We start from the raw sequence: 25,915 nt of genomic DNA, 5'->3' as shown, positions 1-25,915 counted from the left end.
GGTTACTCTGAACTACTTGAAGCAAATGCATCTGGAATAAATGAAACCTAATGTTTAATTACAGAGACTGGAGAATGCATGATTATAATTTACTGAGGATAATTTCAAGGAATGGTCTGCCACAGAGATTTCTGTTATTTTCTTTTTCTCTTTGAGTGCAAATATACAGTCTTTTTAACTTCTATTTTTAAACTTGAGGGCTTATTGGAATCATTCATGCCACATCTGATAGGTAATCTGAAGCATTTGATCTAACTGTGAAGAGCAACCATAGCCCTGCTTGGAGAAAGGGGCCCTGCTTCTGCCGTGGCCTGGTGGGTGGCCAGTGAAGGCGGCTGTGCTCAGCAACATGACCATGTCCACCCTTTGTCAGTTCACACAAGAGGGCTCCCCTCAAGGCAGAAATGAAGCAATAAGAAAATTAAAAATTCCCAGAAGCTGCTTTATTTTGTTGTCTTTTGCAAACAATGAAAATATTGACTGAAGTTAGTTCGTTATTTATAAAAATCCAAAAGTAGTCCGTGCTATTGTTGAAAATCTGAGAGAAATACAGCACATTGACATTTGATATTTCCAAATTTGAAAAGAGTGGTCTAAATCAGGAGCACAGAAAGGGCCCCTGGTCTGTCTCAGGCAGTGGTCTCTGAAACAAGTAGGGTGAGCGCTCCCTGTGCCTTAACTGCAGAGTGCAGCAGAAAAAGATGGTGAATGTTTAAACTAAAAAAAAAATAAAATCTATGCCAGCTGCTACCTGGCCCATCAACGTAGAGCCAGCATGCTGCACGGAGCCGATGCTCTAAAGCTGTCTAAATACGGACTGGCATTACGTAGTGGCACGATTATGGAGGGTTTAAAGTTCATTATGTCAGTAATCTATGGATTAAGGACCTTCATATCCATCTCAACTGCAATATTTCCAACCTTTTCAGGCACTTCCCTAAATGACTGCCAACTTTCATTCTGAAAGGAAATTAAATTAGTGTAAAAAAGCAATGTGAAATTAAAACATGCCAAAGATTCAAATAAAGTTTCCATTCTGTCATCCACCCACTCAGATCTTCATGGTGCTGTGCAGTTCACAACAGGGCCAAAGTTAGGGCATTCTAATTTTAAAAGGTGACCAAGCCTACAGAAGAACTACTTGAAAGAGGATCATGTTTTAAAGTACGTAACCCTGTGTTGCCATCACCTTTAACTCCAATGGAAAGCATCATGAAGATAGATACAGACAAAATAAATGTACCACAAATAGGCATAGTCTTTGATCCAGGGATCCCAACTCAGTTTACTAAAGCAAGGAGTAGATCTGTTAAAACACATCTGATGGGTGATTAGAAGACAAGATAAAGTTAGAAAATAACACATGAGATCATGCAAAGTAAAATGGGGACAAATTTGAGAATATCTTCTTCCTATCAAAATGTCCCCAATACATGCAACTGAAATAGCTGGAAAACTTCCATCGCCTTAGGAGAAGCTAATCGTTCCTAGAGTAATGAAAGCTCCCGAGGGAGGGATAAGATGCTTGGTTACTTTTCTTGCTTTTGTTTGGCAACTAAGCCTTATTTCCTGTTGATCTGCTGCAAAATGAAAATGACTTCCTGTGCAGTGTTCCCCAAAGCAGTTTACAAACTGCACTCCTCATTCTCTCCTGAAATTTAGCTAAGATGAGGTGTGGCAACATGCCAGTAGCATCGAGCAGCAGCACACACCAGCCCAGAAGGTGAGACATTAGACATCTTGCTTATCAAATACTGAGTCTCTACAGCATGCAGCGCCATAAAATTTTGATTTTTTAAATATTTACATTAGCCAAAAAGTGAACTTTTCAGTAAAATACTCTATAGATTCCCCAAACTAAGTATGGCCCAAAGTGCTAACATCAGGAGAATAAACAAGTTGTCAAACAAACTGCCAACTGCCAAATCAGTACTTATAAACTGGCTAGTGGAGCAGCTGAAATAGCCTTGAAATTTATAATCTACTTATAAAGGCAAAACTTACATACCCAGGCAACAGTGTCCAAATATGTGAGTATATTCACTCAGTTCATTATTTTTGATTCATCATCTAGGTAATGAGCTCTTGCTACATGTCAAGCAGTCTCCCCTGGCACAGTGATGATACCATGAAGTGTGCGGTCTAGGGGGAGTGATAGACAACACATAAACACAGACATAAGTTAGAAAACAGTGCTGGCTGGTATTCATCACTGTGCAGAAAATTAAAATAGGTTTGTGTATGGTGGTGACAATTTTAAATTTAGAGGAAGATTTGTAGAGGAAGTGACATTTACACTGAGATTTAAATGACAAAAAGAAGCTAGTGAAGCAATTGTCAGGGAAAGAAATAGTTGGTACAAAGGTCCAGAGGTGGCACTATGCTCGAAGTGCTGACAGAAGGAAAAGCCATCCGTGTGGAACCCAACGGATGGAGGGGAGAGTAGAAGGCGAAGTGCAGATCATCGCAGCTTTGCATCACACTGAGTTAGATTCTCTCCTGAGGGTGGTGCAAAACCCTTGCAGTGGGCCTTGATCTAATTCATGCTCTTTTATTGTTTTTTTTTGGGGGGGGGGCAATATAACTGTCTACTGTGTGGAAAATAAATTTTAGGGAAAAGATGACTCTAGAGGCAAACTACGATCTCATCCTTATAAAAGCAAAAGCATCATATGGGAGCTATTGCCACTGTGAATGGTAGAATGAGGTAATTTCACCTTTGCACAGCGGAAGGGGAATAGGGAAGGACTTACGTCCCAGAGTACGCAAGTAAGCTGGAGGTAGGTAGTGGGAGGAGAAAAGAATCTAAGATAACACATTAATTATAGGAGATCACAATGTGACATAAGTATTAAAGACAAGGAAGAAATTAGAGACAAACAAAATTAGACAAGCAAAGGTGGCATCTAATAATTTATGAATGGCCATTTTAGATGCAGTTTTTAAAGCTATATGAAATAAGATATTAGAACACAAGAAAAAAGAGAAAGGTATTCTCGTCATGTCATGAGTGACAGAGGAAAAAAGGCCAAGGTGAATGTCAGTAAGATGCGCAGATGAAAACCTAACAATCCCGATTCCAGCTGTCATGGTGGGAAGCGAGTTCTGTCAGACACAGGATGGCTGATGAGACAACCCCAGGGAAGCACTAAGCACACGCCAAGCATCCAAGTTCCTTCTGTGAACTCACACATCAAGTGAAGGGATGCATGATGCTTGAGGCACATTCATTTGCCAAAAGTACCCAAAAAAGGAAGAAGTCTGAATTCATACATATTTTAGTTCTGCTAAGGAGTCATTTATGGTAAGTGAACAGGAAACAGAATAAGACAAATCAGAAGATACAAGAAAATTTGACATGAAAATAGAATAATTTGGTATATTTGTGTGAATTTCTTCATACGCTGTGGCCAAACAGTTCAGCAACATAAAAGTTGTGAACCTTCTTACAAAGTGACACCTGACAGATGTCATGTAGCTTATGTGGGAAGGCACATTTTAGGAAAACAACACTATATGTGAGGAATCCTATTGGCTACAGGATAAAATATGGGACTTCATGAGCCTGGACAAGAAGGATGCAGACAGTAAGGCTGGCAGAAAACACAGGCAGGGCAAAGAAGTGACTGGAAGGGACACTAGATGGACATCACACATCAAAGTGTAATAAACTGCAGGGGAAAAAGCAGCAATCTTTTTGTACATTAATACACATAATAAGTGCTCATTAAATCTTCTGAACTGAGATCATTGTTGCTGTTGGTGGTGGTGGTGGTGTATGTGTGTGTGTGTTTAGTACTACGTACTGAACCCAGGACTTTGCACATGCTATGCAAGTGCTCTACCATTTAGCTACATCCTCAATATCCCCTCTATTTTTTGAGGTACTGAGGAATAAATCCAGGGCCTTTACACCAAGCTATATCCCTAGTGTTTTTCTTATTTTTTATTTTAGACAAATGTCACTAAGTTGTCCAGGCTGGCCTCAAACTTGGAATCCTCCTGCTTCAGCCTCCAAGTAGCTGGAATTACAGGGATGTGGCATCATTACTAGTCTTGCCAGTGACAGCAAAGATAGGACTGAAAGACTAAAAGAGAATATTGCAGCAGTTTCTAAAAGTTTCTAAAAACTATTAATCTCTCCACTTGTCTCCCAGCAGCAAATTTGAATTTTTATATACTTTCCTTTAATCTTAGGTACTATATAGCTACTATACCTTCTCAAAGAATCTTAAAAATTCGAAAGACTTTTCTATTTCTACACACCACATAAACACAAGGAGGTATTTAAATTATTCCAGTTCAAATGTTTGTTCTTATGACAAACCTGGTTTTAAAATTGCTTTGGTGATTCTGCCAGCTATGTCTGCTAAGCACATGGGCTGCATCTTCCATAAAGTTTTGATCAAAGGAATCTTTCATAATCCAGTTTCTAGTGATATAGTAAAGAGCAATACCCACCCACAAGGCAGTGACAACAGAAACATCTTAAAAGCTGGAGCCGGGTGGAAGTGGAGAGTTCCTTGGGCGATTTGACAAGCACTGTCCTGGCACTGACCGTGTGCTAGGCCGTTTCTGAGGGACAGGGAGCAGCGTTGCGCAGGACAGGCAAAAGGGTTTGATCGTCTGGCTTATATCACTGGGCAAGAGAGACAACGAGGAAGTCAACAACTAAGTGTGCCTACGGCGAGGATTCGAGAGAGCCCTGAGCGCCATAAAGAAAATGCAGCTGTCAACCGGAGAGGGGCGCTGTGGAGAAGGAGGCCCTGCCAGCCTGTGTGATCACCGAGGCCTCTCTGGTCCCTGAGGCCACCCCAGCAGGGACGCCAAGACGACTATGCATACAGAGCCCCGGAATATTGGAACAAGGAGGGGATTCTAATAGACGATGGCACTGAGGAAGACAGAAGGGATGGACAGACTGGTCTCTCCGGCTTCACGTCTGGGAATTACCCTCTTCTCCCAGAGGAACCTGCTTTCAGCTACGGGGACGCAGCTCCCTGAGGCTCAGGCAGCCACAGCAGATGAGGAATAACCACCCATTGCTAAACCCGTGAAAGACTTGAGCTGCTTCCAGGTCCATTATCAGATGAAAGATGGATTAGAGGCCCTCGGCTCACCCTAGCTAGTCCAGAAGCTAGCGGGGCATTAGAGAAAAGGAGATTGGTGTGCAGAGACATAAAGCCATATCTGACAAGGCCGTGACACTGTGAAGAGCGGTTTCAAATGCAGGAGGTGTTCCAACAGCGGGAGGGTGCTTCCTGACTTTCCGGAGTGAGTGGCCAAAACACAAAGTGCTGTAAAATCTCCAGGCGGATTCTCCTTGGGACTGCAGCAGGGTGTGTTTATTTAGATGGTTTCTTATCTGAGCTCTCCCTGTTCATTGCCAGGGAGTCAGCTTGTGTTTCTTAAGGGCCTATTGCAAGTCCCCTGGGCACCTCAAAGGCTGATAAGGCTGGATCAGAGTCCTCCAGTGAAACCAGGCCTTCTTTCTTACGTTCCTTTCTTCTCTCACTTGAATTATAAGTACAATTCAGCAAATATTTGTTCAGTACCTACCTTGTTCACAAAGACTAAAAATAGCTACATAGGTGCTATAAAGATGAGGAAAAAGTAGTATCTACCCTTCCACAAGCCTTTTGAAAGCTATCTGAAATACCTCCCATCAGAAAACTCCTGAAAATTTCCAACTATACGAGGAAGTTGGGGGTGGTGCTGTTTCCCCAAAGGGCCGGGCTCACTCTTGACTCCAGACCCCCTTTCCTTCTGTGCTCCAACACCTCCTCCTCAGAAGGGTAAGCAGTGCAGCTCTGGCCCTTCCAAGCCAGACTCCACGGGGGCAAATGTGAGCCCCATTGCTTCCTCTGCAGAAAGTCTCCATGCCACTGGGACCGTGTGCAGACCATGGCACGCTCTGAGACCTGGGTCCTCTGCTGGTGGGTGGGCTGAAAGGTAACAGTTGTTCCTGCTAGGGCAGCTGAAGGATTAACTGAGGTGCTGCGTGGAAATCATCACAAGATTCACTCACTGCCACACCTCAAGTTACTCAGCTAGGCACCTTAATGGCATTTGGTTTTCAATCTCCAGCTATTGGCCATTAAGCCTACCAATCCACCTGTTGCATCGTCTCTGGAATCCACACTGCCGGTTCCTCAAATTACCCCCTAGTGTATCTCCCCTACTGCATTCATAAAATGCATTTCTAATATCTATTCTCACTCCTGACTTTTCCATAGCACTGACATTGTTACCTTTAATAAACAATAATCTGTCTCACTCTGCTGCTAAAATAAGTCAGATGCTTCCTATTAACTAGAGGATGAAGTTTATTACACACGAGGCCCTGCAACCTCCAACCCCTGCTCACTTTGCCAAACTCACTTCCTACAGCCTCCTCCTTCTGCACCGTCCTAGCACTTGCCTCTGGCCTTGACGCAGGCTGCTGCTTCCTTCTCTAGGGTGCCTTTGCCATAAATGTCTATTTGTTCTGTAGGGTTCAAGCTTCTACAACAGGGAAATCTAGTTGCATATTTTTTCATGCCTACACTTCTACCGACAACCGTCTTAACTGTGCTTGTACAGAAGAGATCCCCCAGTGTAGAAAGGTAATCCTATTTATGTCTACAGCAGTTATAGTGCTCATCACAAAGCCCAATTTCAGGCAGATGCTTGTAATACTTTGTGGGTATATAATAAATACATGAAAGTTCAAGTGTTAAAATTGGCTATTGTTGCTGATGTATGCAGTTGTTTCACCAAGTAATAATATAGGCTAACTAGGAAATGAAGTTTGTATATTTCTGACAATTTTTGTGACTGCTAAGCTTATAATAGATTAGTGTGTGAAACAAACAGAAGTGTATCTTTAATGTTTTGGGGTGGATATCCACTGATATGGCTGCCAGGGGTAGGTGGTATATGTGGGGTGGTCTAGGACATGGTATAAAGATTCATCTTCTCTCTCTTTAAGAACACAAAAATGTCCCAGTAATAAGCATAGTACATATTCTCAGGAGGACCCCTTTCCTGTGACAATGTGTACAGTTTAGCTTGGTTGGAAAACACTGTGATGTGAGAATAGGAATCATATAGACTAGTCCTCCTCAAACTTGAATATTTGACAAATCACCCAGTTTTCCCATTCAAACAAAGATTCTAATTGAAGGTCTCAGTGTAGTCCTTTGTAACAGGGTCTCAGGACGGGAGCCAACTGATGATAGCGGGCAGACTTTACTTTGCGTAGCTTGGTTACGGACAGCTTTGTCTTTTTTCTTCCTATGATTCCAAGGGATTTTTGTTTTGAAAACCCTAAAATATTGACACTTATAGTGATTTTAAACTAAGTGTAATAAAAATTGTAGCCCAGAGATAAATGAGTCGTTTGATGTGTCACCAGACTTAAACAGTTAAAATGACTAAGCCCTGTATTATTTTTATTTGTAGAAAAAAAGTGGGGACACACTAGTATGTAGTTGTTTTGTTTCTGTAATATATAGAATTTAAAAGCAAGTCTTTATATACACATTTCTTCTGCCGATGCTCTTATAAAATCCCAGACTCTGTAAAACTGGGGAAAAAAAATCTTTGCAAAGGCAGATAACAATCCATTCCTGGGGAGAATCTGGCGGGACAGAGGGCTCGCACGACTTCCTTTCTCTTTCTCTCTTTTGCTCTCTCCATTATTCAGCGGAGCTCTTCCTGAATCTTAGTTCCCCATCACTCTGGACAGACTTTTCTTAGAGACACCTAACTTCCTCTTTGGTCCTTTGTCTGTTCTTTGTTCTCATGTGATTTTTACTTTTATTTATTTTCACAAGTTTTAGTTGAAGCCCTGACTAAACTATTATTGGCTTGCTAGACAATTGTAGTCTCTTCATCTCATTCAGTCTCTGTTTCCTCATCTACAAAGCAGACCTGATAACCAAGCACTGTGCTTCCTGCCTGTAGTCCCAGCATTCAGGGAGCCTGAAGCAGAGACTTAGCTATCGAGATCTGGTCTCAAAATTAAAAAATAATAAATAGGCTGGAAACGTAGCTCAGTGTAAAAGCTCTGGGTTCAGTCCCCTAGTGCTGCAAAAAACAAAACAAAACAAAAAAGGAAGTGATCATCACCAGATTGTCATAAGATCAAATGAAACAACGGGTATGAAAGTCCTTTTACAATCAAAAAGTTTCAAGTTATCTACAAATAGTGTAAGCCAGTTTTTCATACTATTTGCAAAACTTTATTTGACAGCATAAAACATTTTAACTTGCTTTTCAAACAGATATGATATATTTCAGCAGCAAATTATTCTACTTTTACTTACCTATCAGTTAAAAGATTAAGTTGCTATTCAATTAGACTCTATCTAAAAGCACGTAGAAGAAGCCAAGACGGTGTTGGTTTTTTTTAAATCACATGTAAAGTAGAAAACTGTTAATATTCTTGTCTATACATTACATTGAGAGCATCAATATTGCTTAATAAATATAGCTGGATTAAATCTGGCTCAAGAGGGAATGTGCTGAGGCTTCTGAGGCCCAGGGTCTAGCAGAGGATTTCAGATGCACGTGCTGAGATTAGAGAGGCGAGGATCAGGATCACTTTCTGCGACATTCTGCATTATTATTTGTGGATTAAAAGATGATTTAAAAAAAGAACACTTTCCAAAAGCAGATAATGCAAACAGACCCCACAGTCATCTTTTAATGAGAAATTCATAGCAGATTATGATGAAATAATGCCAGCATCTACACCTGTAACCTTTAGGAAGATGATAAACCAAAAATACTGACCTAGTGTGGGAATTCAGACTCACAATTACATCATAACTTTTTCCTCCGAAGAACTAGTATATACAGTGAGGTGGTGTGTGTGTGTGCGTGCATGTGTGTGTGCATGTGTTTGTGTGTGTGTGGATTTTAGAGAAGCACTAAGGAAGAGTCTACAACTGGTAAATGCTGGAGATCACCAGTGTTCAGCCATCATTACCCCAGGTGGAGAAAAACAAGTCTCAAAACTGTCTGGTGGTCAGTTACTGCTTTGTAATTGTGACCAAATTTTATTTTATTTTATTTACCTTATATTAGAAGCCCCATATTTTTATTAGATTACCATACATTCAATTACTTTGAGAAATGTGATGAAATTTTAAAGGTAGATTTAAAAACAATTATTGATTGGGTTTGATGACTGGTGTTAATAAACACCAGTTTAATAGCTGAAATTATGAATATTTTCACAGTATTAGCTTATTTTTGTCATTATAAAAGGTTTCAAAGTTAGAATATTCATATGTGCATAATAGCTCTTATTATTTCACTGAAATATACAGCTTTATTCAATTTTTTGAAGGTATTCATTTAAAAGTCTTATAACTGATCTAACTTTAGTCACTGCCTTTCAAGAAAGCCACATAATTAATGGAACAGCGGAATAACTGCTACACTGCTACCAAGTACCACTGATTTCAAAAAACATCCTGAAGTTTATTGATTTTTCTGTGATGCAGCAATATACTCTGACATTGTAAGTTATGTACTCTGACATTGTAAGTTATATACTCTGACATATGTAAGTTATTTTCTAATAAACTGTAACTCATTTTTCTCATCTTAACTTTTCTTACTAGGCTCTACTTGCTAGAGAATGTCTTTATATTTTCCTTTTTCAGATAACATTTCTCCAAGATGTGGTAAAGGTTTTGTCTATTATGTGTGTGCACGCGCGCACACACACACACACACACACACACACACACACACCAAGGGTGGGGATCAGACTCAACAAATAGTGTATTTTAAAAGATTTAAATGAATAGCTGGCCAGTCAGACTAATTAAAAGGAGGGTTGAAGAAAGGACAAGAGATTTACTTTCATGAGGTAACTTCATGGGTACAAGTAGACTCACTAAAGCAAGCTGATAACTCATTTTGCCTTCCATGATTGGATAGAATTCATGACAATTGTAGCTGGGGTGTGGGGAGACCAGGTGAGCCTTACAATGGTTCCCACACATGCTCACTGATTGATACTGTATTTCACTTTTATTTATTTCTCCCACCAAAACAGACTAACTTTCTAAGAGGACAGATATAAGACATTATTTACCTATTTATCAGAGATAGTCCTTGTGCCATTAGAACCAGTGTTTATTTTATTCTTGGAAACAAGTTTGTTTCTGCTTTACTTTAAATAATATATTAAAAAATAAAAAGGTTTAAAACATTTACCTAATCATTACCTAAACAAAAGCAAATATCTAGTCCACAGGATACCTACAGGTATGGACTTATAGATAGATGTAGGCTAAAGAAATAATATTTTTGAATCAGTGCATTAAGAAAAAATTCTATGCAAATTATGTCCATGGACATTAACTTGGCTATTAATCTGAACTTCAAGTTGTCATGAATTTTCATTAAGTTTGCTCCTGAAGCCAAAGAATAAGTACATATTTAAAGAGTTTCTGTGAGTTTGGGTAACTTTCTTCACTGAAGCTCACTTTTAGATTTCTCATGAGCAGGAGGATATAGAAGGACCTGGTGAACAATCAAGGGTTATCCACAAATATGTTACTGATAAATGGATGCATTTCCTTTTACATTGCAAAATCCAAAGCACAGGCAACAACTTAAATGTCACTTAATAACTGACAACTGTATTGAAAAACAATGTTTCAAAAAACTTAAAAATATAACAGAATACATGAAAAAACTGGATGGCATTTAAAAAAATCTCACAATACTAAATTTTCAACAGATAATGGGGTATAATATCTATTTATTGATAATAGGGAAGTTATGAAATGCTTATTCAAACAATAAGGAATATTCTTGACAAAAGTAATTAGTTCTCTGGGTGTGATGGCACACACCTGTAATCCCAGCACTCAGGAGGCTGAGGCAGGAGGATTGCTGCAAGTTCAAGGCCAGCCTGGGCTATATAGTGAGTTCAGGACCAGACTGAACTACATAGCAAGACCCTGTCTCAAAAAAAAAGAGAAATTTGTTTATTTGGGGATTTTTTCAGCTTTATGTTCACCTCTCACTCTGTAATATGTTGTATATACTACAATCTCCAAACCTCTTAGAACTGTAATATAATATTATAGATATATATATGTATTTTATAATACATCACTTTATAATGAAATGAATAGTGTAATTATAGTGGTGACACTGTGCATTTCAAATATTTTCCTGGTTAATTTCAAGGGTGTTTTGTTCAACAGGGATGATTAGAATGTCATAATTTTTGCCTTGCATTATTTTTAATTCATAAAGGTTATCACCTCTACCATGTGCTGTTATTCAGTGACCATCTAATAAGCTGATTAAGAGAGCTTTTATTAATTTACATCATAAGTGATAGTTATAAAGCTTAATTTTTCTTTATGCCCGAAAGTAAATATAAATAGAACTTCTAATATTTCTTTCTGATACCATAATGAGGCATATTGTGCACAAGTTATGTAAATATGAGATCCCCTTTTTAAGAATCTTTGTAAGGTGGACATTATCAGAAGGATTACCACAAGCAAAGAGAAATATCGATATTGTTTGAAGGAGTAACCCATTTCTATAATTTTACTCAGCAAACAAGTTTTTGAATATAAATATTTATTGGGCCTACTCTTGCAAAGAAAATCTCAGATATCCTGTCTCGTCCCTGGACATCAGATTTTGTGATCAGCCAGATAGTGATCACTGGTTGATCTCTTAAATGCACACCAAGGCACAGTTAAATAATTTGTGTGGGTGAATATAAAATAAAAATTTGTGGAACCTCTTAGTGCAAAACTTTCTGTTCAAAAATTAAGAATTTCAAGAGAGCCACAGCAAGACTTCAACCAAGCATGAGGCCTTTCTAAGTGAGACCCTGGGTCTAACTTAGGTTAAAAATATAGCTTATGTTAAGAAACAGTATTATCAGAAGAAGAAACTAAATGAGAAGGTAGGCTGTTCAAAAAAAGAAAGAGGAGCTAAACATACACATTAGCTCTCCCTAAAATTTTGTCTTAAAATAGCCTCATTTCTATCTGACTTTGTTAGTAATTAACATACCTTTGTAAGTTGTCAGCTGATATCATTTTGTTTTGAATCCTACTGCAGACATACTTTTATGCTTGTAGGAGGCTCTGAAAAATGAAGTTACCTTAAAAATTACACACTTGGTACACTTGGAGCCTCCTCCCACTCTTGCCTTCTCTTCCATGACCTACCTGTTAGTTCAACTACCAGTATCCTGCTTCTTCAGTCTAGATAGAGTGTTATATTTTTATACCCCATTTAAGAGGCAGCTTTATTTTTCCATAAAATAACAATAGATTTTTGTAGTACATTTTGAAATCTTCAAAGGATCACCAACAAGATAGATAGACAGAAGCAAAATGATAAATGATCACTGGCTTTCGACAGTCGTTGGGTGATCTAATTAGCACTGTTGCTTCCAATCTCTGTTATCATTGTAGCTACAAATATCTCTTCAATTACAGACAGGATCCACTTACTTCTGCATCAGTCCAAATCTGTTTGTTTGTTTTGTTTGATGCAGGGTCTCGCTATGTAGTTTAGGCTATTCTTGAATTTGTGGTGATCCTTCTGCCTCAGCCTCCTGAGTTCTGGGATTCCTTGATTACTGGTGTATGCCACCATGACTGGCTAATCAGTTCATACTTGAAGTTTTTTATAATATTTATGAATTCTAGTGGATGCTATAATTAATATGAAGCTACGACAATTTACTGAACATTATTAATGTGTGCATAATATTCAAAGAAACATTATGAGATATATACACACATACATACTAATGTATTTATTATGTGTTTCAAATTTTTAAAGGGATAACTCAAATGGATCAAGTATGTTTATATTTGTGTGGGTTTTTTAATGACTAACAATTCAACTGCATTTTATTCCTGGAATAAAATGCATAGTGATCCACTTGGCAACACCTTTGAGCTCAGTGTACACGTGACTTGAACTCAGGAGAGTCATAAAAGCCATCTCCAAGGTATGGACTGCTGCAGATCACATTTCATTGCAATGTGTGCTGTAAACTGTAACCATCTACATTCCAGTAGGCCCAGAAAACTTGCGTGTCCTAAACAGGAGAACCCAGTCCTAAACAAATCAAATCCTTTTCCATAAGCTTTCCCTCTTGGACATAATAATTCCAAGTAAACACCACAACGCTGTCTGCTCCCCTCCTTGTGTTTGCCAACAGTCTGAATATGGTGTTGATGGCTTTTGCTCATAATAACTTGCTCACAACTCCCATTTTATAAGTTTTAAAAACAGTCATGGTGATTTCAAAAGCAAGGTGTGCATTACAGTTCTTTTAAATTATGAGTTCAGGTCTTACTGCTTGTTTTAGAAAATGTTGAACTTCAGACTCATGTTCATCTGTGTAGGTAAGGTGATAAGGGATAGTGATGGTGATTTTTAGCTGTTGACAAAACACATTTCTTGAAGGCAGTCCATATTTTTGGCTGTGTCTTTGGACTGTGGAATAGACGTTCACTAAGCACACAGGGATAAGAGTGTTTACCTCGATTTCCTCTTAGAGACCAAATACCGACAGAAAGTTGCACAGCCTGTATTTACTTTAGCCGGTCAGCACTATGTGTTATGTTAGCTGCAATCATTCCAGTTAGAAAACAAACATGCATGCATATTAACTTTTTATAATTTGGTTATTATCTTTAAAAGTATCCATATTGCAGGGCTGTGCCTTAGAGGTCTAATGAGCTGATTTCTGATCATGTATAATCAGGTTTTTTTGAGTGCTTCCTAAACTTTAGCCCCATTACTTCTGAAATTGTTTTTCTCTTCTCATAACCACAAAAGGCATTAAATTGTTTCAAAAGAAGACTTAAAAGAGACATTTGGTAAGCTAACTTTAATTATACCACCTTATTCAGCCATATTTTCTTTTTTTAAATAAAACATTTATTTCCTATTTTCTACAAGTGATACTAAAATATGTCAGGGAAATATAAGAAACATTAAATGTTTCCTGTTCAACTTTGTTACAGGAAAAAATTACTAATGAAAACTAAAAACTGTTCACCAGCTTACTAAAATAAATCCATTTTCAAAGAATCCAGAAATCAGTGAAAAAATAACATATAATTTTGGAAGTTTTTAATACTTTTCTTATATACTTGAGCATTATAGAGTGTAAAGTGAAATTTAAATCAAATCTAGCTTGATGAGTTTCTTGAACAAAAAAGATACTGTAACAGAACCCAATACCCAGCTGCTCTGTGAGCAAAGCTATTTCTTTATTCCAAAGGGAAAAACCTACAAAAAAAATATTGCTGGTTTGATTTTACTCCACACAGGCAAAAATTTTTTACCTTCAATTTTCAAAATGCAAAACAAGCAATTTTTTGGAGTTCATATTACCATGAATACATATTTCAAATATCTCAAAATCCTAAAATTCATGGATTTGTTGTTTTGAAGTTTTTGGTAAAATACCAAAAGGAAGAGGGAAGATATCTTGCGGGGGAGGGGGGTGTCTTTAAGTGAATGCTACAAATACACCTGCCTTTGGCACTGGCTTGGGTACCTTTAGGGTATGGAGCAGCAAATGTGAGATATGATCTCAGAAGAGTCGGCAGATACATGCAAACATAGACTCTGACTAAAGTAGTGAGGGTTTTCCTGCAGAAATATAACTGAATTTATGATCCATACAATACAGTACCAGCATTCTTGGTTTCCAACATCATACCATGTGCTTATTTTTTGACAACAGCAGCAGAGTATTTACTTTTCTTCCAAGTGGAACTTAAGATGGAAGTGTAACTGAATACATACTAGGTGTCATTTTATTTTCCATTCGCATGTCGAGGAAACCAAAGCAGTGTTTACCCCAGTTTAAGAACGTAAAATGTAAAGCTTTCATTTTTCCTTTCTTTTTTAAACTGGGAACTGAACTCAGGACCTCATGCTTGCCAGGCAGGCAGTTGTGCCACTGAGGTATATTCCTGGCCACAGAATGGAAAGCTTTTGAACGGTACTGTATAAGTAATGGAAGAGTTACATTTTTGGAATTAGTTTTGAAAGCAAAGATTTGGTGCAGTTTACTTTTTTAACCGCTCAAGTGTGCTGCGGTTTCTACTAGATGACTGTGAACTAACAGGGGAAGAATAAATTATGTTCTTCAAAATAATCATACCGTAACAAACACTTAGAGGCTCTAGAACTTATTTCAAGGTCAAATGAATGAGCTGAATGACCCAATACAGATGTGTGTGGCATACACTTTCTTCCTAGTGACTGGTGGCTGACAACAGACTCATGCCATTCAGTACTCAAGGGGCTGCCCCTGTGGGGGCATGACTCTGCAGAGCAAGAGCTGGTGAGAAGACAGAAAGGAAAAAGAAGTGAGAGAGAGAGGAGGAGAGGAACTGCTTGTTCACTAGAACTGACCATCTTATTCCTGAGATAGTAAAGAAAGGAGACTAACAGAGTTTGAATCAGCTCCAATAAAGCAGAATTCACAACGCTTCATGTGCTACAATGCTGTCTGCTAATTCAGGCATCACCATTCCATTTCCAATATCTATTTAACCTTTGTTATTAGTTTTGTTCTAACTTTTGTAATTCCTTTTTTCTTTTATAATCGAAAACACAATTTTACAATGAAAAGTCTGATCTCCAGATAGGCTGACCAGAACTGCTATAGAAATAAACACTAGGAGATAACTACAGGTATGTGTTATTTTTTTTTCTTCTTTATGACTTATTAAGAATGTTAAAACATCCTCCCCACAACAGAGTCTGCTAGTTAAATCCAAGTGAAAACACTAACGTCTGAGTCAGCAAGTTCATAATGTCAACTGAAAATGTCTCCACATTAAGTTATGTGAAGACATACCTGGGGGAGCTACTTCAAAGGCAGCCCCTCCCTTGGTACTACCACAGCTGTGACATCAGTCTCCTGTCTTTAACATTCACAGTTTTACCCTATGAATGTTAAGTAGACCTAGGACAAATAAACTGAGGCTGGTGGGGGGGCTCCCTTCATTCAGTCAAGGATATTTTTCAATTATATATTTTGTTACATCCTCGGAGATAAAAGCTGTATCTGCAAGTGATTAAAAGTTGTTTTATATTCATGGTTTCATTTCTGCTGAAAGAAATGTATAATTTAAACCACACATAATTCATAGCAATTTAGGCCCATTACAGAGCTCTAGCTTCTTTTTTTTTATGATAGTTACTAATTAAAACAGAGTGTTTCCGTCACGCTGAGCCTGAGTCTTTGACATACAAGTTTAATGAATAAAACGTCTTGACACAAAAATGAAAACAATAATACAGACAAGGCTGCAAGCTGTTAAGTTTCCAGCGTGTGGTAAAGATTAAGGACAGTCACTAAAGTTAAGAACTGAGCAGAGGGGGGACTTGTAATTCCCTTCTTTGAAAGAAGGGAAGGACTTCTGTGAGGAATTTGAAGTAGTACTAATTTCTCTGATTTCTGGACCCTTTATTCCCAGCTGTCCCCTCTTCCCACACTAAGAATTTAAACTCACAAGAGTCACTTTTAGAGACTAAATGATGGGGTATTTTAATATCCTGAGCATAGGTTTAGATTGAAAATGGGAATTGGGACCATAATTAATTATGTTGGTAAGTTTTTTTAAACTTTAAGAAGGCAGAGTGAGGCAAATGACATTTCAAGAGACAGCAACCTTCTAAACTTTAGTAAAATGACAGTATCTCCTCGACATTTGATTAATTCCATATGCAGAATGAGTGCAAGGAATTAATACCGTTTTGGTGTTTTCACTTTCTAAAACCACTGTAATAAGAGACCGACATAAAATCAAACCAAGTGTAAACAGGGTTCTCAGCCAGGGTTACGGCCTTATTATCACTCTTAATAAACAATAATGAATAATAATAAATACCGGGCCCTGGGCACCCCGGGCTCTCCACGCATATCCCTACTCTCAGCCATCCATCACTTTCTTTCAGGATAATAAAACAATTCAATCCCATCAAATCCTCAGCAACCGCTCCCTTGGGAGGGATGTTTTATCTCTACTTCTGCAGCCCGGGGAGGATTTTACTTGTTTGAAGGGGGCGGAGAATAGCGCCGGGTCCTATTTATTCCCATTGATGACTTCCCTGGTTCTCACAGGCGTCGGGACGGTGGGAGGAGGAGAGGAGGAGGCGCGGAGATTCCCTCCTTCGGCAAAGAAAAAGGGTTCAGCAAGCCAGGCCGGCGGAGGAGGGGTGGAGGGGGAAAGAGGAGATCAGCAACTCAATGATAAAATAAGTTCTGCTTTGTGACTTAGAAGGATTGAAAGATGAGGGAAGCGAACACATTTACCAACTCAACTAAGTTGCTGAAAAGAACTCTGAAAAACAAAAACAGAGACACTGCTCGCGTTCGTTTCGCGCTCGAGATTTAGGTTTCCAGGGGAGATGGACAGCGCCCCGAGCCGACCTGGAGGCTGGGGCGGCACAGCGGTGCCCACCTCAGACTCCAGGGCCTCGGCCGCCTCCGCGGGACGGCTGAGGGGGTCATGGGGACCTTCTTGCCTCGGCCTAGCGCGGGGGTCCGGGGAGAGTGGGAGCCGAGGGCGTACAATGAAACGAAACCGCACCTCAAACTCAGCAGTTTACAAAAGGCGCCCCCAGGAACGCCGGGGATCTGGAACAGCGCGCTTGGGGTCCTGAGCGTCCGGCTCACGGCGCTCCGCGCAGGAAGGAAGGGGGCGCAGACGCGCGCGAGCCCCGACTCCGCGCCCACGGACGGGCGAGGTCCCCCGATCCCCCGGGCGGCGCGGGCGGGGATGTCCCCGCGGTGGGTGCTCTCAGCTCCAGCGAAAGTGCAAGTCTCTCCCGGGCCACCAAGCTGGGGCCAACGAAGTTTCTACAGCGATGCTCGCCCACCGCGCAGAGCACTGCGGGGCCGAGCTGCAGGAGGTGTCCCGGCACGGACGAGAGCCCGTCCTGCACTTTCTCCAGCGGCGGGCACAGGGCAGAGACGCGGAGAGGGAGCCAGGAGCTCACCGGCCGGGGGCAAGTGAGTGTCCAGGCCGAGTCAGGGTTATTGGCTCCGGGGCTCCCCGACCCCGCCGCAGCCCGGGTACTGGGTTCTCCTCTGCCCGGCCGCGCGCTGTCTCTTCACCTCCTAACGTACCACGAAAACACCCTAAAACCTTTAGGTGACTTGCCCCGTGCTCCTCGCACCCGCCACGCCTTCGGATCGGGGCCGCAGGAACCTCGCTGGGCCCTTCCCAGTTTGGGGGTGCGCGACGCAAACCCCGACCCCGAGGTGCCCTCGGCTGGAAACGCCTTGGGGTGCCAGGTCCCGGGGTGGCGGGCTGAGACGTCGGGAGCCGACTAAGGCTTTCCTCGCCCCACTTACCTTAAAAATCGGTTTGTTCGTCCTAGGGGGTGGAGGAGAAAATCCTTCCCCGAGGTGTGGCGTGCGAAACAGCCCGCGTCCCCGGCTCCGGCCGCGGGGATGCTGAGCACCGTATCCAGGAACCGCGGGACCGCAGCGCAGGGCGGAGGCGGATAAAGGAGAGAGACGCAGTCGGCCCAAGCTTCCCAACTTGTCGGGTTGCAAACTTCAAAGGCGGGCGCGGGCCGGGCGGCGAAGTTGCAGCGCAGAGGAGCGGGGAGCGGCGGTCCCGGCGGAGCAGGAGCAGGCGCTCGGGTCCCCTTGCCGGAGGGCGCCGGAGGGCTGCGGGCGGGGATGCTGCTGCGCGGGCTTCACCCGGGCTGGGGCGCGGCTAGCTGCGCTCCGCGGTGTCGCGGCTCCGGCGCGGAGTGTGCGCTCCGAGTGTCACCGCCTGAGCCCAGTTTTCCCCGCCCGCCCGCCGCTGCCCGCCGCCCCTCCCTCCGCTGCCCGCTGCCCCCCTCTGTCCCCTTCCCTCCTCCCGCTGCGCGCCAGCGTGCGCACACACACACACACACACACACACGCACACGCACACGCCGGCGCTTTCCCTCTCCCCCTCTGCTCACACACACAGCGCCCTTCAAACAAGACCCTCGCGGGCGGCCTTGCGGGGACACGTCGCTGTCCTTCCGTCCTCACCACCCGGGAAGCACGGGGAGGCCCTCGGCGACCCTGGCAAAGCTGTAAGGCAGGGAGAGACGCGCACGCGGGGCCTTCCCCCCGCCCCCCCCCCGCCCCGGGTCAGGGACTGGGGCGCACAATAGCTGGGACGCTGGGGTGCGCCGGGGGCAGGGCAGGCAGACGTGCGAAACCCAGAGGGCGGAGAGTGCGGGCGGAAAGCGGATTGCAAACGGTGCTTCGTGTCCCTCTTTCCTCCCGAACGCCCGTCTCCCACAGCCCTCGCCCAGCGACGCGTCCACTGCGGCGCAGCCCCGGCCTCCTCGGGAAACTCCAGCAGCTGTTTTAACAATTGCAAAGCTGCCCTACAGGACCAGCGCGCCAGTGTGTGAAGCCATTAGGGCTGACTAGGTAATTATGATAAGGAGTTACCTAATTAGCAACCTGGCCTGAGCCGAGGAGAGCGAGGAACAGGCAGAAAGTATCTAGTGATCTACTGATCTCATTTTCGCACTTGAGAACTTAGTTTCCATCAAACATGGGTTTTTAGACTCTAGCTGTTTTTTTTTTAAAATAATATTAAGTTCTAAAAATTATTAAGGTAAACTGTCAATACTGCAAGGATGAAAAGCAGTTGCCCTCTTGTCATGTTGTTTGTGACATGCATATCGATAAGATGGAAATCAACTTTACTGAGATCATATTAAAAACTGATCTTTTGGTGACCTCCTTACAGACAGCATTCCGACGCAGCTGCTAAAGTTTTGTGGCCACCGGATGAGAGGTGGCCAGAGGTGGCTTCAGGAAACTGCTTACATGCCACAGAGCAGCTTTGCAAAAGCCAGCCTAGAAAGGGACATTTGAGATCTCTGTGCAAGGTAGTTTTGTTTTCAGATAAGAGGATGAGGTGGGGAAAAGGCAGCCCTGATTACAGCTCAGATCTGGAGAAGTGACTCTTGTGACAATGGGCTATGGCCCAGAGTAGGGCACTCCTACATCCCTCAACAAACACAAACACAAACACGTAGTGAATTCCTGCCACATACCAAGTATGTCTTCCGAGCTTCGATTCCGGGTAAGACATGGTGCTCACCTTTAAGAGACTCACAGCAAGGCAGAGAGATAGGCTTGAGTGAAAATGTGGAAAGCACTGTAATGGACCTTTGTGTCCAGTTCTGACTGAGTCTGGAAAAGGAAGCAGCCTGCTGCCCTTAAGGAGGCGCTGGAGGTGGAGATTTCAGTGTAAGCCCTGAAGGACAAGGAAGAGAATGGCAGGCAAATAGGGGTAGGGGAGGGTGGGCATTCCCCACAGAAGTAAGTGAAAAGGTTAGGTAAGTGTCAAAGTACTCCGTATGTCCTGGGAACTGGGAGAAGTTAGGTGTGGCCTGATGTGGGAGAAGTAAGCAAGGCCAGTCCACCCCAAGCTCTGGGGCTCAGACAGCCAGGTCTTTCCTGAAGGGGATGGATGTTTGGGACACTACTAGAGGTCTGAAGCAAAGAAAAGTGTTAAGGTTTTTAAGCACTATCAGATTTGGTGTTTTAGAAAGCTTCCTCTGATACCACTATGCAAGACAGACAGGAGAGAGAGAACACGGGGGTTTATTTCCAGAGGAAAAAATGAGGCCTGAGGGAAAGCAGCAGAGGAGGCTGGGGCAGTTCCTGAGATATTTAGGGAAATTAGCTAGACTGGTGCATAGAGTAAGGAGAGGAGGAGGGGTCAGAGAGGCAGCAAGAGAGGCAGGTTGAAGAGGAGCATAGTGGGTCCTGTGTCACATTTGTTGGGTTGGGGGTGCTTAAGCGATACCCAAATGCAGGGCTACATAGGCAGCCAGAGGGGATCCTGGGGGAGAGGTCCACGCTGGAAGGACACAGCAGGATTCCAGGGTTTGGCAGGGCCAGAAGAGGAGAAAGGCAGACAGGAAGAGCAGACTAGGGATGAAATGTGGGGGAACACTGATGTAGACACGGAGAGAAGAGGAGTCTGCAGAAAAAGATGAAGACAAGAGAGGAAGGAGGAAAGCAAAGACTGAGCAGAGTTGATGAAGCAGGAGAACAGGGCTAGTGGCCAGGGTAGATTGTGGCAGATCGATCAAAGTGACCAGATTGAAAGGTGACTGCTGCTGCTTAGGGAATGTCTGGGTGATCCTGACCTAAGTGACGGCAGTCATGTTGTAGGTATATGAAGGAACCAGACAATAGCAGAGAGAAAGCGGGGTTTGGGGAGCAGAGAACATGAGCTCATTCACCTCCCAGTTAGGCCTTGAGAGCAGACAGAAGAAGGTATGAGGAAAGCATTTTTGTAGTAGTTGTAGATTTGTTTGTTTTTCCTATGTGAGTCACCTGGTCTGGATTGCGTGGTGAGGAGGAAAAGCAGGTGGAGAGGGAATACCTGCAGGCCAAAGTGGGTGGTCAGCGGTATCCACCCCATAAATTTCATGGCTATAGGGGATAGTTCAAATAAACCTGCAGTTGGTGTATTGTTTAAAATTGCCATTAGAAAGAAAACATTCTAAGGGCATTAAGGTGATTTGTCCTTAATCCAGTCCCTTCCCCAGAGACTTGTGTCTGTGCAAGAAGTTCCAGAGGAATTCTGTGGAACATATTTTTAATGAAATTTCCTAAAAATGTTTTAAATATCAGGATTTGCATATATATCAGTACATTCTGACTTCTCAAAAAATATGCCACTGGTGAAGCCAGTGCATATTTATGTTTTCAGTATGTTCTGAGAGGCTTGACCAATATGCTGTAATAGACAAAATCATGCATTATCTAGCCAAACTTATACTTAATTCTAGATCTGATAATTATTTGTTTTAAGACAAAACTTCTCTGAGGATCAGTGTTTAAAAGTGGAACAAATTATAGCTGACTTACAGATGTTTTATGAGGTTTGGGTAGTATAATATTCAAGTGTTTGGCAGATATTTGCTTACTTATGTCCAAACTTACTTTTAAACAGAATATTCATAAATATTTAGTAAATTGGAAAAACCCTAAATAATTGCAAAATTAAAACTATAATTTAAGTGTATTTAGGAAAACTCCAGTTCCAACCTCAAGCTCACAGTTCTGAAAGTGTATGTGATCTCTAAGTCCCTGAGGGCCCCTCACGTAGAGGAAGTCTCCAGGCCAAAGCTGTTTTCATATTAATTCTAAAACATTAATTTGCTTTTCTCCCTGTTTGGCATTTTCACTAATGATACAAAAGTAATGGTGGGAGACATGGCTTGTACCTTAGCACGATCAAGCACAGAACTAAACCATCCACATAGTTTTTTTTTTTCCCTCTGCCACTAATGTCAGTTCCATTTAAGGATGTCTTTGATGAGACAATAAAAATTATTCATTTAATTAAATTTCAACCCTTGATGGTGTCTTCTTAATATTCTTTTTTTTTTTCTTCTTAATATTCTCTGTGGCAAAATGGGAAATACACAAAGCTCTTCTGTTGTACACCCGGGTATGTACAGTGTTTATCCTGAACAAAAACACTTGGATAATTGAGTTGTGAACTAAACCATCTGCTTTTTTCATGGAATATATTTTTACTTGAAAGAACAACTGACAAACTATGGTTATTCAGACTTGATTGAATCTTGGTAGACAGTTTTTTTTTAAATGAGTGAAATGAGCCTCTTACTTCAAGGTAAACAACCAACATTTATTTGCAATGAAAAAATTTGAACAGAATTTAGAGTTCATGTATCTGCCACCATAAGCTTTACAGTTTCCCGGTACTTACAGTCTTTTCTAATAAGATTGTAGTCATTTTAGTGAATGCGGTTTAGAATTATACAATGAAATGTATCCACATTTGGAAGATTTGCATAATACAGTGAACAACACTTTCCAAATGTTAATAATGTGTGAGGTTATAACATATGTGAGTGAAAAATTCATTCATAGGAAAAAGTAGACCAATAGATTTTACTGTAGCCCAGTGTGAAACATTAACTGATGTGGTTTTGTATTCCACATTGAAATTATAAGCTTTAAGAGACTTACCACTTGTTGAATTTCAGTGGAACACTGAGGAAGAAGAATATCCAGAATTTGAAAAAGTTATTAAAATAATTCATTTTTCAACTGTATGTGTATAAAACTGGAATTTCCTCATTCACTTCAAACAAAACAACAAATTGAAACAGATTGAATGCAGAAGTGATATGGGAAGCCAGCTGTCTTCTATTAAGTGAGACATTAAAGAGATCTACAAAAATGTAAAACAATGCCACTTTTCTCACTAAATTATTTTCTCTGGAAAGGAAAGTATAATTGTTAACATGTTGTAGGTTTACAGTAGTTATTTTGAGATAATAAATATTTTAAAGCTATCTGTTATAATTTATAATATATTTAAGATTGGTAGAAATAACACATAAAATTATGGAACTCTTTGGAGTCCTTAGTCATTTTTAGGACTATAAATTGCTTCTGACAACCTCTGTCAGATGGAATCAGCTTAATCATGAAAATAAATTAAAAGATCACCACTAACTTATCACAATATTCTGTCTACAGACTGGCTATCATTAGTTGAATTGTCCTTGCATGATATGTTTCTCATTTTACCCAAATGTAAATGTAATCCTATAGAATGTTATAGCCACCATCTGCCCTCTGAGGACTGGGAAAAAAGAGAGATGGAAACAATCCTATAAATCTAAAAGCTTGGATAAAACAGTGTCATATACATGCCATGTGAGCACCTTTTGTCTGTCAGTTGCTTCAATCCCTGACCTAACCCACTCTCTCCATGGCAAGAGTTGTCAAATAGTTCATGAAATACAACTCTGAAGTCCTTTTAAAATGAATGATTATCTCTAATTTGATGATTTACAGACAAAATTATGACAACAAGTCTTGGTCATCTTTCATTCCTCCTGAGCATATTTAGTCACTTAATAAATATTTATTGAGCATCTATTATATACCAGGCCCTCTGCTAGCTACTGGGAATGAAAGACTAAGTGAAGCCCTGGCTTTGAGGAACCTGCAGTTTAGTGGCAATTTAATTATCATGTGACATAAGGGAATAAGTGGGGCATTGTGCAAGTCCATGAGAGGACTGTGAACGAAGGTAACATTCAGGATCACAAATGTAGCTTATTGATAAAGTGCTGCTCTAGCATGCACAAGGCTCTGGGTCAGTTCCCCACACTGAAAAAAAAGCAGGGATCCAAAGGATGGGCCCGCACCCAGGGTTAAAGAATGGCAGTAGATGGCATGGTGGGACACAGCACACCTGTAATTCAGCATTCTGGGAGGCTGAGGCAGGAGGATAGCATATTTGAGCACAGTCCAGGCAACTTACTGACTTAGTAAGAGACTCTTTCTCAAAACATAAATAAACAAATAGGGCAGCAGTATGGAGTAAGAGGGTGCTTAAGGGAGAGGAAACAGGCTAGACCTTGACATATTCAGAGACACTTAAAAAATTAACTGGTATCATAGAAAATAATCCAATTTGCAACATGTAGATATGATCAATATGTTTTTCTTGAACTTTCACTTGAGTAGAATGTTTTTTAATAATTATAGTATATGTAAATATATTAAATTTAAATCAGAATTGGAATTATCTTACAAAAAAATCACCAGATTGAAAAGAAAAGATTAAAATGCTATGTAAAAAATTCAAACACAATGTGCATGGATTCCAAAAATTGATTCAGCGCATTTTGAAGTTTTACTTTCTTCAAAGTTTTACTTTCTTATATAGCAGCACTGTGCATAGTGCTTTGGGTGAACTGCTCACTGCAGAGAAATCAACGACACAGTATTTGTCAGGAGAGGTCTGTAAAATGAGATTAGAGGTATTTTCTTTCCTTCTTTTAGCCACTGCATTAATACACATTAAATACCTATTACCTTGTAGACCCTGAAGATGCATTATGAAAAAAACAGGTGTCCCCTGCCCTCAGAAAGCACAAAGCAGGACAGTGACATGTTGTTGGCTTTCCAACATCACTCACACTGTTAGATACCAAACAATAATTGTAAGCAGCAGGACACAGTGGTAACTTGCTTACCACTGGAAAAGTTTGAATTGGCAGGGAAGAAGATGCGAGCATCAAACTCAGAAATTGTACCCAGGAAGAGTCACAGGAAGGAAACGCCCAGGTACCTCTCAAAGGCAGTTGGTAGATAATCTGGCTATTATGGATTTTGTTGATGGAATTTACAGCAGAAGATAGTGGATACACAGGTTAGGCAGATTAGAGACACCACATTAGAAAATGATCGGCTTCATTCTCTGGGGAATGGGTACATAGCTGAAAGTAAAAAGCAATAAAGCAAGTGCCAGTGCCACACTTAAGAAGAACACTAGACATTTATAAAAGAGGAATTCTTTTTATTCCAGTTACTGGGTCCTGCTTAAATAAAATCCTTATTTGTTTCACTTCAAAGAACATAACCACTCATTCATCCCATTTTCTGTAAACATTTTTATTAATCAATGTATTATACTTTATCAATGTATTATACTATGTGATAGAAAAACTGAAGTGTTTTTAATGTTAGTCCAAAATGCATTTCCTGAGAGCTTCTAATATTCTAGAGTCAACTGGATAGTGGAATATCAGCGTGTGGGATTCCACTGTGGTCCAGGTCATTGAATCAAGTCAGTGTGGATCACTGTTTTCAGTATTCCACAGTATATCAGTGACACAGTGTGGCAGACAACGCAAGTCTAAGCTAACAGCAACATTGTGAGGGCACTTAGGCTATATGCAACACACACACACACACACACACACACACACACACACAAGATGCGAAAAATACTGAGCCAGTGTAGAATATAAAGAGGGCTGAAATAAAGGGGTGGGCATGTATCCTTAGCTAGAACAGGGAGTCTGGGATTGTGTG

General features: G+C 41.1%; 1 protein-coding gene across 1 annotated transcript in view; it reads right to left on the bottom strand.

Annotated features, from left to right (window-relative positions):
- Ndnf (neuron-derived neurotrophic factor) overlaps positions 1–18,831 on the bottom strand; it is a 35,220-nt gene extending 16,389 nt beyond the window's left edge. The window contains exon 1 of the mRNA XM_005386790.2: positions 18,383–18,831. The gene's annotated coding sequence lies outside the window, so the exon portion shown is untranslated. The remainder of the gene's footprint in view (positions 1–18,382) is intronic.
- Between the last annotated feature and the right edge of the window lie 7,084 nt (positions 18,832–25,915).

The sequence above is a fragment of the Chinchilla lanigera genome, unplaced genomic scaffold (genome assembly GCF_000276665.1).
Source record: "Chinchilla lanigera isolate Chin_1 unplaced genomic scaffold, ChiLan1.0 scaffold00027, whole genome shotgun sequence".
Lineage (NCBI taxonomy): Eukaryota > Metazoa > Chordata > Mammalia > Rodentia > Chinchillidae > Chinchilla > Chinchilla lanigera.
The sequence above is the reverse complement of the archived record's forward strand: the minus strand, read 5'-3'. Positions and strand labels throughout refer to the sequence as shown.